Consider the following 14573-nt stretch of genomic DNA (forward strand, 5'->3'; position numbering starts at 1 on the left):
CCTTCTTGTTTCCCCTATCACACCTTTTACTGGTTCTGTAATGCTCCCACCTGATGACCGGGTGGGAAGAAGTCGGAGAGGCCCCCTTTTTTTTTGCCCTAAGGAGCTGGATTAAATGCAGGTCTTTGAGTGTCTTAGTCTAAGGATGTTAATGTTTTCAAGGAATATTCCTGAGTGTCAATGGCATTCTAAAATAATAAAATTCTAAGGGAGGAGCTTCAGGGCCTGTAGCTTCAGGGAGTGGGGGCATTTTTACACATCCCATTATATACAAGGCACCAGTCACAGAATCAGTCTGCTTATGTGTAAAGCTGCACACTCTCTACGGGAAGCATTTTAAATGAGATGCACGGTCTACGATGCATTGGATTTTATGCTATCTGTGCTACTCTGTATTTTATCTCCTAAACAAATTATCAGGTTTTGTGGGACAAGGAACAACTCTCATACATTTCTTGTACTGTATAAGGAAGATATTCAACAAATATCCCTTTGTGTAACAAACAGGATTAAGGTAAACACTGTAGGAGGATTCATTTTAGGAAAAGACAATCTTAAGAGGCCTATAGTCCAGGGCAGTTCCACCACCAAGATATAACCCTTTATGAACTCCACAGTTGAATTCAATCAAATCCAAATACTGCCACTATACCCTACAACTAGATTTAGGCCCCTAAAAAATTAACTAGGTTTTCATCTATTCAACAAAGTTTACCGAGCACTTCCATAACCAAGCACTGTTACATGCATTGGGTTATTGATGCTTGTGAGAGGTCATTCCTGCCCTGAAGGTACTCCCAATTTAATGGAAAAGCAGACAAGCAAATGTACAAATGTAACGTTCCTACAAAGTGACAGATAGTTCGAGTGTCACGGACAGAGTAACATTGCTCTAGGAGAGCTGCATTTTATTTTATCTTATTTTTTTAGAGCCGCATTTTAATAGTAGCCTCTTTAATTCACAAATCATTGAGATCTCACAGTGTCTGCAAACCTTTTTTTCTCCTAAGGAATCTTTTCCTTCCCTCTCACTAGAAGACAGGGTGGTGCTGATAAGACCCTGTATGACTCAGTTTCTGGTAAAATATGACAAAGATCTGTCAGAATGACAGAGGTGCCATATGATAAAAATAGTTATTCAAGTTTTCTTTTATGAAATAATGGACCTCATATTTCTTCCCTAAGCAATTCTTTCTTGTAAAATAGTCATTTATCACTAACTTTCTCTTCCTATTATAGTTCTTGAAAAAAAAAAAAGGTTTGATGTTAATCAAAGTATTATCTCTTCAGCACATACCTCAGGGTGGCACAGTTGGTTAAGTGTCCGACCCTCGGTTTCTGCTCACGTCCCAGACTCAGGGTTGTGAGATCAAGCCCCACATTGGCCTCTGGGTGGAGTCTGCTTGAGATTCTTTCCTCCTCTCCATTGTCCCTCCAGCTCTTGCTCTCTCTCTCTCTCAAATAAATAAATCTTAAAAAAAAAAAAAAGGAACACTCTTAAATTCAATTTCTGCCACCATAATCCTGCAACTGGATTTCAACTTCTCTGGAAATAAACTAGTTTTATGTATTCAACAAAAATTTCTAGAGCACCTACATAACCAAGCATTGCCATATGCACTGGTGATATGGATACTTCTAAAAGACCATCTGTGCCCTGAAAGAACTCCTAATCTAATCTAACGTAAAAGCAGACAAGCAACATAATTGCAAGATCACAGTAAGGTCTGATGGAGATGCCCGTGGAAGATGTGCCACTGGACGAGCTAATGAGGTGAGACAGAAGAGGAATAACCTTCCAGTTGCAGGACTATAGATTTTGTCTCCTCTCTTCCTGAAATTTGGCACATCCCAAATTCAGGATAACAAAAGGGCATTTTTATAGCAATTCAAGGTGAGGATAGAGATGGAGATTCTTGTAGTATGATAACTTTCAAGAGCGCACATCAAAGAGGAAGTGGTTATAGGCTGAATGCTTGTGTCCCTCCAAAACTCATATGTTGAAATCCTAACCTTCAGTGTTGATGGTATTTGGAGGGAGGGTCATTGGGTGGTAATTAGGTAATAAGTTTAGAGCCCTTATGACTGGATCCGAGCCCTCATAAAAAAGACCTCTGAGAGGCCCCTCACACCTTCCGACATGTGAGATTATAGCAAAAGGACGGTTCTCTATGAAACAGGAAGCAGGTTCTCACCAGACACTGAATCTGATGGTGCTTGATCTTGGTTTTCCCAGCCTCCAGAACTGTGAGAAAGAAACTTGTGTTGTTCATATACCACCCAGTCTATGTAGTTTGCTACAGTCGTCCAAACAGACTAAGACAGACATCTATTTTGGCAGTGGGAGAAGTCTGTAGTACAGAAGCTCCTTCAATGACTTTCCCCATCCCCTCTTTGGAAAGGAAGGGAGGGAAATGAATACTAGGGAGAGCTCAGAGAAGAGAAGAGAGTGTTCAAAACAAGCAAAGGATAGACTTCATGAGGGGCAGCCGAGTAAGGTGGCTTTAAAAGCTGAGATTGAAGAATCCCACCTTGTTAAATTTTGGAGGACTCTAGATTGGCAGCTAATGACTCAATAGAAGTTTTGCTTTTTTTTTTTACACTTCATGTGGTGGGTTTTTTTTTTTTTTCATGTGGTGGGTGTTTAATAACAAAGTATTACATCTCCATTCTGCTGTGGCTGGGGTTATGCAGCCAGATAGAGCAGCATGTACAAAGGTAAAAAGGAAAGAGAAAAATGATGCTTTTCTGGCTTCTCAGTACATCCTTAACCCTCAAACTCTAATCCCTGAAAGCTTCAGGGAACTGCTCCCCTCTGCTTTCTTTCTTACTCTGTGCCCCATCCTTCCCCACCTCCTGAAAGCCTTTCTCTGAGCCCTATGGACCCTGAAGTGAACCATCAAAAACATCCCCCGTATCTTCAGCCTCTTTTATGAGTGTTTCTTGCTTTCTACCTGAAACCTGCCTTCCGGCTGAAAAATATCTCTTCTGTGAAACTGTCTCAAAAGTGACTGTTTTCTCTCTCACAGCCCTCGTACCTCTGAGCCTGGAGGAGGGGTTGGTAGGGATCCTCTTTATTTCTCACTGCCTCATTTCCTTAACGTCCTCTCTTCTGATGTTCTTGTCTGTCGTGCCACCACAGTCACTTACTCCCATGGTCATAACTTTGACCTTGTCCTTGCAAGCAACTGGAACGTTTTCCTAATTTCAAGGTCTAACATTCTGTTTTCTGACCATTGTGTCTTTTGTGTTGATGACTCTAGATTTATTTCTCTAGGTTCATATTTCTTATGAGTCCTAGATTCAAAAGTTGATGGCTTACTTCACTTCTCCACGTAGATGTCTAACAGACATTTCAGATTTGCTATGTTCAAAATGGAATCCTTGAACCCAAACTCACCCCACCTACACCATCTTTTACTTTTTGTATTAGCCTCATTTTAGCAAGTAACACCATTCTCTGTTCATCTATATGCAAATCTAGCCATCATTCTCAATGCTTCCTTTTTACTAAATACCATTATCCTGTTCATTAACAAGTCTGGCTCTTTCTACTCACAAAATGCATCGTTAGTCTGTCCACTTCTTTCTGTCTTCATGACTACCCTCCAGTCAAGCCACCATCATCTTTTCCCTGGACCGTGACCCCAGTTGTCTGTGCTTCCACACCCACTCCCTTCCTACCCAGTCGCTGTATCACAAGTCATTTTTAAAAATATATAGCAGCCTGAGGGACCTTTGTAGATCAGATCAGATCTTGTCACTCCCCCGGTCTAACACTTAGATTTCTGTTGCAGTTAAAGTCCAAATTCTTTACCATGGCTTACAGCAGTCTTCAAACTTCCGACCTTCTTTTTGTCTCAATAGTGTCATCTGCTATTCTCCTCTCTTTTGTTCACTGTACCCCAGATTCTTGCACATCACCCCTTCCTACAGCATGAAATCTGTGTTTGATTTTGATATTTCTCTGTCCGGAAATCTTGTCCTTCTGTCTGTTCCAAAGATGATTTCTTGCTATCCTTTAATCTTATTTTATACATCAGCCTTTCGAATTTGCTCTCCTAGATCACACTCCCTAAAAACAAGCCACTCAAAGTACTCTCCTTTACTTTCATTTATTTATTTCCTTCATGGCATGTCTCATTTCTCTGGTTGATTATTAAACCACATTGCTATGTTGTGACTTTGTCTTCCATCTGAAGTGCAGCCTCATGATTTTATGGACCCTGTTGTCTGCCTGTTATATTTGCTCAATCTAATAGATTACTTAATAGGACTCTTGGGACAATCCGCTCCAGATCCTGTTTTAAAGATATCAAAGTCTAAGTCTCTGCTGAGCTTCTTCATTTTAGTATTGGTACATATGCTATAAAAATCTCTCAGTTTCTCTTTTATATTCTGAATGTTGTTGTGGAGTTATTAGCAATCTTCATTTTGAACTCTTGCCAGTTAAAATCATATCGTTCTCTTTTTCCTGCAGTTAAGAAGTAGTTTAGGCTACTTGACAATGGGATGGGTTCTGTTTTATATGTGTGTGCTCTTTCTTCTACTGAAAATTCATAATGTGAGATCATACTTTTGTGAGTTATCTGATACCATTATCCTAATTCAGTTTCATTGGTACATTTGGAAGATAGTGGAAAGATATTTGGGCTTTTGGTTCTGACCAACCTCCACATTTACCATCTTGCCCTTTCAGAACAAGAGTGAATACATTCATGACCACACTGATAAGGTGTTGAAAAGACATGGTGAAAGACATCAGAAAATGTGAGCATCTGACATATTTCTGATGATAAGAGGTAAATAGAATCGCAATGAGATAAGAAAGAGCTAAGTGGACACAGCCCAGAACACGTGAAAGGCCACAGTGCAGGTGGTAGACGTTCACCCCCAGCACATACAAAGAACAGGAATGTGAAGTAGATCAAAAATCAAAAAATATAATTGGAAGCTCTGAAGGGCATATAGCATATATCAGCCTTCATCCATCATGGAAGCAGTGAGAGGGTTTATCACCTTGTTGAATTTGGGGAATACTCTTTCAAATAATCTCATGTGAGAGGATATGGTATGCTGGTATGAGGATGGCATGTGAAGTTGGTGGAGCATTCAGGCCGGCTCTCAGACTATGCACCTAAATTAAAGGCAGTCGGGGGATACTCCTGGCCCCACACAAAGCACTTGGAATTGGAAAATTCTAGGGAATATATGGCTGAGTAGATAACGTGTTGGGGTCTAGAGAGGAACCCATGCCAGCCACTTACAGTATTCAACCTGACCCCTCAACTGTAAATTTGAAAATGCGCAAAGAAGCGCCCGTTATTTCAGGAAATCAGGAGTACAAATAAAGACCAAGGTGATCAAACAGAAGAGCTGACTCCAGGGACCAGAAAAGAACTTTATACATTTTCAATGAGTGCCCTCAGAACAATCCGAGAAGGTACCATATTTGTAAAATTTTCAAAGATTACAAAATTGTACTTATAAAATTTAATAAATTTAAAAGCTAAAATTAAAAATAACATCAAAGAAATGCCAGAAGAAAACTTCAAGGAAATCTCTTATGACATAAAACAAAATGATGAAGAAGATGGGAAAGATGAAACAAAGTTAAAAAAAACTTGAAGGGCAATCTGGGAAGTCCAACATAAATTTAATAGCACTTTCAGAAGAGTCAAGAAAGAAATTAGAGAGAAAGCCATCATCAGAGGGACAATATAAGACAGTTGCCTATATATGATCAATAATATGGCTTTGCATTAAAATAACCCACTGAGTTGCCAGCATTTTGAATTTTAGGAATTCTACATGCAGACACACATGAAATTCCAGGAAACATGAGATAAAAGACAGGTTGCATGATCTTCCAGAGGTTTCAAGAAAAAAAGAAAAAAAACACTACAGCACTACAGAGGAATGAGAATCAGAGTGGCACCAGACTGCTCACCAACTACCAGACATGAAGTTCTGAAAAATAATTTTTAAGTATAGAATTGTATGCCTAGTCAAACAATAAATGCGATGTGGAGACAGAGTAGTGATATTCTGGAAGATGCCAGATTTCAGAAAATTTACTCTCTACACATCTTTTCTGAAGAACATTATTTGAGACAGACTCTGGCAAAGCGAAACAGAAATCTGGGGAAAAGGTAGCCATGGGATCCAATAAACTGGGGATTTAATCAAGAATACCAAGAAAAAAAAATCCAGTATCACAGTTGTAAAGCAAGCTAGAGACAAATTAGTCCATATATGAACAGAAAGTCCTAGGCTATGAGAGAATGCTTGGGAAAGAAAGTCAATTTTCAATAACAGTAACATTAAGAAACTAGAGTAAAAAGAAAGATCATCTCATTGTCAACACAAATCAAAATGTAATATGAAAAAAAATCATATGAAGAAAATCAAACGAAGTAACCATAGAGCTGAAAGAAGTGAGAACCAATTTGTGCTTGATTCATCAAGCAGCTCATTATTAGTGATACAGAGTTACATCTCTCTTTGGGTTCAACCCCATTATTTGTTGATGAATAGTTGACTATAATACAATAACTAATTTTATTTATTTTTTTATTCATTCATTTATTTATTCATGAAAGACACAGACACACAGAGAGAAACAGACACAGGCAGAGGGAGAAGCAGGCTCCATGCAGGGAGCCCGACGAGGGACTCGATCCTGGGACCTCTGGGTCATGCCCTGGGCTGAAGGCAGATGCTCAACCCTGAGCCACCTGGGCTGCCCAACAATAACTATAATATTTTGAACATGAATTGGAACCAATCTGTGGACAAACCTCTGAAAAACTCACTTCTTGTATATAACACATTGTACATATTACAATCTGCGGCCATTAGGAAGCAGAATTGTAGGTAACAGGTTGGATAGCGATGTGAAGCAAGGCAAGTAAATGATCTTATTTTACAAATGCGAGTCAAAAGATGGATCGAGGGCAGCCCGGGTGGCTAGGCGGTTTAGCACCGCCTTCAGCCCAGGGTGTGATCCTGGAGACCCAGGATAGAGTCCCATGTTAGGCTCCCTGCAGGGAGCCTGCTTCTCCCTTTACCTGTGTCTCTGCTTCTCTATGTGTGTCTCTCATGAATAAATAAAATGTCAAAAAAACAAAAAGATGGATCAATAAATATCTATATTGTCAAAAACAGGAATATGACTGTTAAAGAAGTAAAAACAAGCATCACTAGGAAAAACCAGTAGGGGGAAGGAAGGTAGGTAAAGGTCTTTATCTATACTCCCAAAAAGGGAGTCCAAACTCCTATTTAAAGTTGGCCAATCCATGAGATAACTCAAAATAACAAGCACTTGCTTAGAATTATTTAAAAAAACAAACAAAACAACTAAAACCCAACAATAATGAAAACCATTGTCTTGGGGGAGTGAAACCAGGTAGAAACCAGAGGGACAAGGGAGACCTGAGCTTTCCACTTTGCATCTCCAGGGCCTGTCAGAACTTCTGCTTCCCTATGAACCTATTAAGACCCATTATAAGTTACACGAGGCAATCGTTTCGCAAATGAGTTTTTTTTTTTTTTTTTAAGATTTTATTTATTCATTCATCAGAGAGAGAGAGACAGACACAGGCAGAGGGAGAAGCAGGCTCCCTGCAGAGACCCCAGCGCGGACCCCATCCGGGGTCTCCCGGATCACGCCCTGGGCCGGAGGCGGCGCTAAACCGCTGAGCCACCCGGGCTGCCCGAGGCAATCGTTTCGGAGCAAAGGAGCGAGTTTAAGGGCAATACACTACATCAGAAAGAAATTCCAGAACATTCCTCTAAGTCAACACAGCGCGCCAGGTATTCATTTATCCAACACCAGCGTGGTGGCGGCGGTGGCGGTGGTGGTGGGACAATGGTAGCCTGGCCGACGCGTCATCCCACGGCTGCGCGCGCAGCATCCGCTCTGGCCGCGGGGCTCCGCACCGGATGTGGGTGACGGAGTGGGAAGCCCGGCGCGCGCACCGCCTGGCGCAGCCCAGCCCGGTGCAGCCCAGCCCGGTGCAGCCCAGCCCGGTGCAGCCCAGCCCGGTGCAGCCCAGCCCGCCGCCATCTTGAGCGCGGGCGGCCGGGGTCACGTGACCCTCGCCGCGAGGCCGCCGTGGCTCCCGACTCCCGCTCCCTAACGTCGCCTCCTGCTTTTCAGAGGTGAGGTCCTCGCTGTTTCCCTCGGTGCGTCTTCCTCCCAGGCCTCACGTCGAGGGAGTGGCATTGCTGCGTTCATGAGGGTGGGGAGTCTTTCTCGTGGTGCCGTGGTTTCGTCTACCTCTGCCCGTCCTCCTCCACAGGTACTGTTGTCTCTGGAGTGTCTGTCAGCTGAGGTGTCTTTGGTGTCAGGTATATCGAATTATAGAAAAATCTGTATTTCGGGGATCCCTCGGTGCCACCTTCGGCCCAGGTCGTGACCCTGGAGTCGCGGGATCGAGTCCCACCTCAAGCTCCTGACATGGATCCTGCTTTTCCCTCTGCCTGTGTCTCTGCCTCTCTCTGTGTCTCTGTGTAAAATGTTTAAAAAAAAAGAAAAAAAAATCTGTATTTCTTTGTAGACCTTTTTTTTTTTATCACGAAAACTTTCGAACGTGGATGGAAGTAGACACGTGGCACGCGTGGGCGCGCGCTCGATCACCTCGACCAGGATCGACGCCTCTTCATGGATTTCACTCTTTTATCTTCCCTCTCGTCGCCTTTCGGTGTGAGTCCCAGTGACTCATTTTAGGTGTAAATCTGTATCTCCAATAGGTGAGGGGTCCTTCTGGAACAGCCATGATTCCCATACGGGAAGGTGAGACTACTTTTCCAACAAGCCAGTCGACACCCATGCATGGGATCTACGTGTAAATAGACATGCGTGTATGTTTGACCTCACTTCAAATAAGATGATCATTGTCCGAGTATTGGGAGGCAGGTGATGTGTGAACGGACGCCTCAGGTCGTGACTCCTGTTTCGCTTCTAAATTTGAGCTCATTCACTGGGTGTTTCTCTGTATGTTGGTAAATTGAACACCAATAAAAATTAATTAAAAAAAAATAAATTTGAGCTCATTGGGGCGCCTGGGAGGCCCAGGGGATGAGCGCCTGCCTTGGGCCCAGGGCGTGACTCTGGGGTCGCGGGATCGAGTCCCACACCTGGGGACTCGGTGTGTCTGCCTCTCTCTCTCTCTCTCTCTGTGTCTCTCATGAATAAATAAGTAAAATCTTAAAAAAAAAAAGTAAGTAAATAAATTTGAGCTCATTGTTTCTGCGGAGTCCAGCTCAGAAGGGGAGCTTCTCCAAAGACAGCGGCTCAGGCCCACGGCGGCTCCAAGCCCCCGAGTGCAGGGGGATCCTGGGACTGCGGTGAGCCTTCCTGGAGACGGATTTCTGTGCCACGTAAAAAGCATCCTCGCCGCTCTCACGTCTGTAAGAAACAGAGTTTTCGAGGTTTCCTTTTCTGCTCACACTGCCTCATTGTTGTTACCGTTTTCTCAATCCAAAATAAGGTAATAAAAAAAGAAAAAGACAAAACACCAGCCAGAGGTGATTCCCAACATTCCCTTATTCTCCCCATTAGCACTTCAACACCCCGATGGTCTGTTGGTAGGAATGGTTTTACTTTGGCTCCAGTTTGAAATAAGCAAAATACATGTAGATATATTTTCTCTCTCTGGTGTGCACATCTTATCTTTTTTTTTTAAAAATTTATTCATGAGAGACACAGGCAGAGGGAGAAGCAGGCTCCATGCAGGGAGCCTGACGTGGGACTCGATCCCGGGACTCCAGGATCACGCCCTGGGCCGAAGGCGGCGCTAAACTGCTGAGCCACCCAGGCTGCCCTTCCAGTAGTTTTAATTTGCATTTTTATTGTGTGACTGAGCTTGTTGTTGTGGTCATGTTAATGCTATTTTCATTATTTTTCTGGGAACCATCTGACTTTATCTTTTGTCTATTTTTTTTTAAAGATTTTATTTATTTATTCATGAAAGACAGAGAGAGAGGCAGAGACACAGGCAGAGGGAGAAGCAGGCTCTATGCAGGGAGCCCGACGTGGGACTCCATCCCAGGTCTCCAGGATCACGCCCTGGGCCGAAGGCAGGCGCCAAATCGCTGAGCCACCCAGGGATCCCCAGCTTAAAACTTTTAAACGTCGTCAGTATTGGTTTTTCTTCGTGTTAAAACTACAATCATGCAGTAGTTTTGTGATTTACTTTAGCTTCTGTCAGTGAATGTTGTCTCTGGTAGTTATTAGTGTGATGTTCTAATGATGCTTAATTTCCCTTATTCCTTCCATATGTATGAATTCTTTATTAATTAAAATTCTTTTCTACAGAAGAGTCGTTCTGTCTCCACCATTTATTTACTAATTTAGTTGTATTTCAGTATAGACTCATGAATACTTATTTTATTGTTTGGCTTATGATCCTATAGTATCATCATTTATTTTGCTATTGTTGCTCTAACTTTGGCCATTAGGAGCTATTTCAGGTTGTCTCCTGTCGTGCCCTTTTAATATGTTTTGTTGTTGTTTTTGTTTTGCTTGGTTTTGTTTTACCATTTCCTTATTTTCTGGCAACCCAGATGCTTTAGTATCATTTACGTTTTTTTCTGCCCCAGCACTGGAGTCAGCCAGGGCCACATCCCTTTTCTAGGAGAATGATATTTAGAACCCGCGGTCTGGTTGCTGGTAGGCTAAGTATCACTGTTTTTAGTTTCTTTTAATGAATGGAAGTAGCAAATATAAGTAGGGATGCTTACTTATGCATGCACGTAGGTATATGTTTCTGTTTCTTTCTATCTGTATACATATAAAAAATAATACTGTTAGTCATAATGTAGCCTTGACACTTCTTTTTTCTCCAACAGTAAGAAATCTTCCTTCCATTATCTGCAATGTGTTTGTATTTTTATTCACCTAATATACAAGTAGTTTTAGAATTGCAAGTCTATACCCTTGGAAGGAAAAATTTATCAGAGTACAATCTTTAAATTCTTTGTTTCGAGTGTTAGAGTATCTAGCAGAACAGTGTTATCCAAAGTTACTTCCATCAGCTCCTTTTTACTCCATCCTCCTTCTGTGTGGTTATCTTAATCATTTGTAATATTCACAGTCTGCATTGCATCTTTCCCACCTCCTCACTGATTGGTTTTAGTTTATGGAATGTAGAATTTACTCAGTGATGTACAGTTCAATGGATATTTGCCAAATGCATAGAGTTCTATATCCTTTACCACATTTGCATTCTGTTCCATTAGCGTCCCAGTTCCCTGTGCTGTTCCTTTGTGGTCGTCCCCTCCTCTGGTGAATCAGTGCCCAGTGGCCACTTATTTGTTTCCCATCCCTGTAGTTCCAGAGCATTATACAAATGGAATTATATGTAGCCTTTTCATACTGGCTTCTTTCACTTAGCAAAATGCATTTAAGATTTATTTATGTCATTATGAATAGTTCATTGCTTTTTATTGCTAAATGACATTTCACTGAATGCACGTACCACAGTCTGTCCATTTACAATAAAAAACATCTGAGGGAGATCCCTGGTGGCTCAGTGGTTTAGAGCCTGCCTTCGGCTCGGAGTGTGGTCCTGGAGATCCAGGATCGAGTCCCATGTCGGGCTCCCTGCATGGAGCCTGCTTCTCCCTCTGCCTGTGTCTCTGCCTCTCTCTCTCTGTGTCTCTTGTGACTAAATAAATAAAATCTTAAAAAAAAATCTGGGTTATTTCCAATTTTGGGGGCTTATGAATAAAGCTGTTATAGATATATATGTACATGCAGCTTTTGTGGGAACACAAGTTTTCATTTTTCCTAAGTAGATACCTAAAAGTGGATTGTTGGATGATAGGATCGGTGTGTATTTAAATTTTTTTTTAAAGATTTTATTTCAGCAAGCGAGAGAGTGTGTACATGAGCCAAGGGAGGAGCAGAGGGAGAGGGAGAAGCAGACTCCTTGCCGAGCAGGGAGCTGCTCAATCCTAGGATCCTGAGATTATGTCCTAAGCAGAAGACAGACACTTAACTGACTGAACCACCCAGATACCCTGCTGTGTGTTTACATTTGTAAGAAACTGGCTGTACTTTGCATTCTCATGAGCAATGTATAACAGTTTCAGAATATACCATTTTGTCTTTTCTGTGGGTACCCATTGGTCTTCATGGAGAAAGAACCTTCCAGAGGGCACACAGTTATTTACCTTCTGGGACTCCCACAGGCTTCACACTGTTCCACTACTCCTCATTTGACCTTCACCAATTTGTCAGTTATTTTGCTTCAACTCTTCTTCCATTTGAGAAAAAGTATATAAAAAATGAACACAAGAATGAAAGAGCAAGTGGACTAAGTGGACTAACAAACATCCAATTAAAAGTAGTGATTATTTCTGCTGGGAAGGAAGAAGTACCAGTGGAGATGGAAATGCAGAAAGCTTCATTGTATTGATAATGTTCCTTGACCTGGGTAATGGTATAGTTATTATATTATCCTTAATACCCTCAGGCATGTTTAAAATCACATGAATTTAAATAATAAATACAACAAAACAAAACTATATTTATAAACCCTAGGCAGAAGCCAATTTAAAAAGTAGCTTCATGGGCTGTTTTTCTTATATACGCCTGTATTGCTTTAATTTAAAATTCACATATTATTTTTTTTTACTCAGAAAACACAAATATATTTTTTAAAACGTACAAACACTAGACTTATTTTTGTAACCCCGGGGCATCCCAAGTTTCACACATTTCAGTGACTTTGTTGATATGAGGTGTCATAAAAAGCCTCCCTTGTTTATAAAAAGATCAGGGGAAATGAATTATCACTGTGATAAAGGGTTGAAATTGGGGCAGACTTTGGGCTAGACTGATGTGAAAATTTTCCAGAATGTCACACATCTTGGGTTTATTTGAATTGTCCCCTCTGTGAAAGCAACATGTTTTGGAATCAGAGATACCACAAAGAAAAATCTGGTCTTCCTTTCTCACTGCATGAAGTAAATTTTTCTTAACTTCCATTTCCTTAGCTTTTAAGTGGTAATAATAAAAACTCCCCTGTTCAATTATTTTGAAGTTTATGGATATCTGATATATGACCCAGTTGTGCCCTTTGCTCACAGAGTTCCAACTATAGCTGCCTTCTCTTTCTTTCTCCAACTGGCCCTGCTATTTATGCCCAAGACCTTGATACAGTTTCCTTGGCATGCAGTGCTCTTTCTCCTGGTCCTCCCGTGGCTGCCTCCTTCTTACCATTCAGGTCTCAGTTTACATAGCATTCCCTTAGAGAGACCTTGCCTGACTTTCCAGTGTAAAGTAGCTTCTTGTCACTCTTGTTACACTCTGCATAGCACTTACTACTATGATATTTCCTCATTTACTGAGTTCTTCATCATCTATCATCCACCCTATCCCAGCTCGACCATCTTGCATTCAGAAGAACACCTACCACAAAATGAAGGGTCAGTGTATATTTGTGGAAAGAAAGAATGAATAAATAATGGTCATTCTTTTATTGAGAAGTTCTTAATATTAGATAGTTCCTACTAGATGCCTTAAGATCAAGGAATAGAAATTATTCCTTATTCTTTCCTTATCTGCATTAGTCCTACATTCTTTAAAAAAATTTTGATCACGGTTTTTTTTTTTTCTAAAGTACTATATAGAAAATAGAGCTATTTTCAGCAGAAGAGACTTTGAATGATGTAGATGGAGGCTGGCAACCTAAGAGATGATCTTTCTAGGCCCAAGGGGATAAGCCCATAAGAGAAGCCCGATAAAAGAAGCCTCCTCTCTCATATAAATCAAAAGGGAGGGGAGGAAGAGGTAAATAGAGAACAAGTTAAGGAACAGAATTTTTATTATTGATTCAATATGGTAGGTAAGAGATTGGGAGAATCTGAAAATCTTGAGGATTCTGATTTGGGCCACTGGGTGGATGGTGGTGCTCTTTGGTAAGATAAGGGTACAGGGACAGGAAGAAAAGGAGAACTAAGGGCTGGACAAGTAGGAAGAACCTGGTTGGCTCTCCAGGGTGCGGGGATATATCAAGTGCTCAGGGTCTGGCCTGGACTGCTAGATAGGAGGTTTCTTATCCTCCTGAGGATATTCCCACAAGGGAATAGCTGAGGTCACTAGGTGGTATGTGTAGAGAACAGGGTCAAGGACCGAGGCTTCAGTTACAGGTAGCACTGAAGGACAGAAAGGAGGGGGCTAACAGGTGGCCAGGGTGTCAGGAGGAAGGATGGAACAGCCTCAGAGACGCCAGAGGAAGAGAGGCGTGGTCAGCGATGTCAAATACCGAAAGGGGGAGGGTTTTAAGACTGGAAACAAGTCCACTGATTTGCCAATTTGTGGTCACTGGTGACTTGGCAGTCACCGTTTGAGAGGTTGGGGCGGAGGTGGTGCAGAATTCAGAGAGTAGTAGGCTGAACGGGAAGTGAGGAAGAAGAGACAGATCTAGTTTGTCTGGTCCTTAAGCAGGGAACCCGGTGCTGCGGTGGTAGTGCTGGGACGGTGCCTGCCGCGTTTTGGCAAGCACGTTACTTACACTGATGGCTCATTTTAAGCATGATCAACTAGGATCTCTTGCTCTCTT

Source organism: Vulpes vulpes, unplaced genomic scaffold (assembly GCF_048418805.1).
Source record: "Vulpes vulpes isolate BD-2025 unplaced genomic scaffold, VulVul3 u000000647, whole genome shotgun sequence".
Lineage (NCBI taxonomy): Eukaryota > Metazoa > Chordata > Mammalia > Carnivora > Canidae > Vulpes > Vulpes vulpes.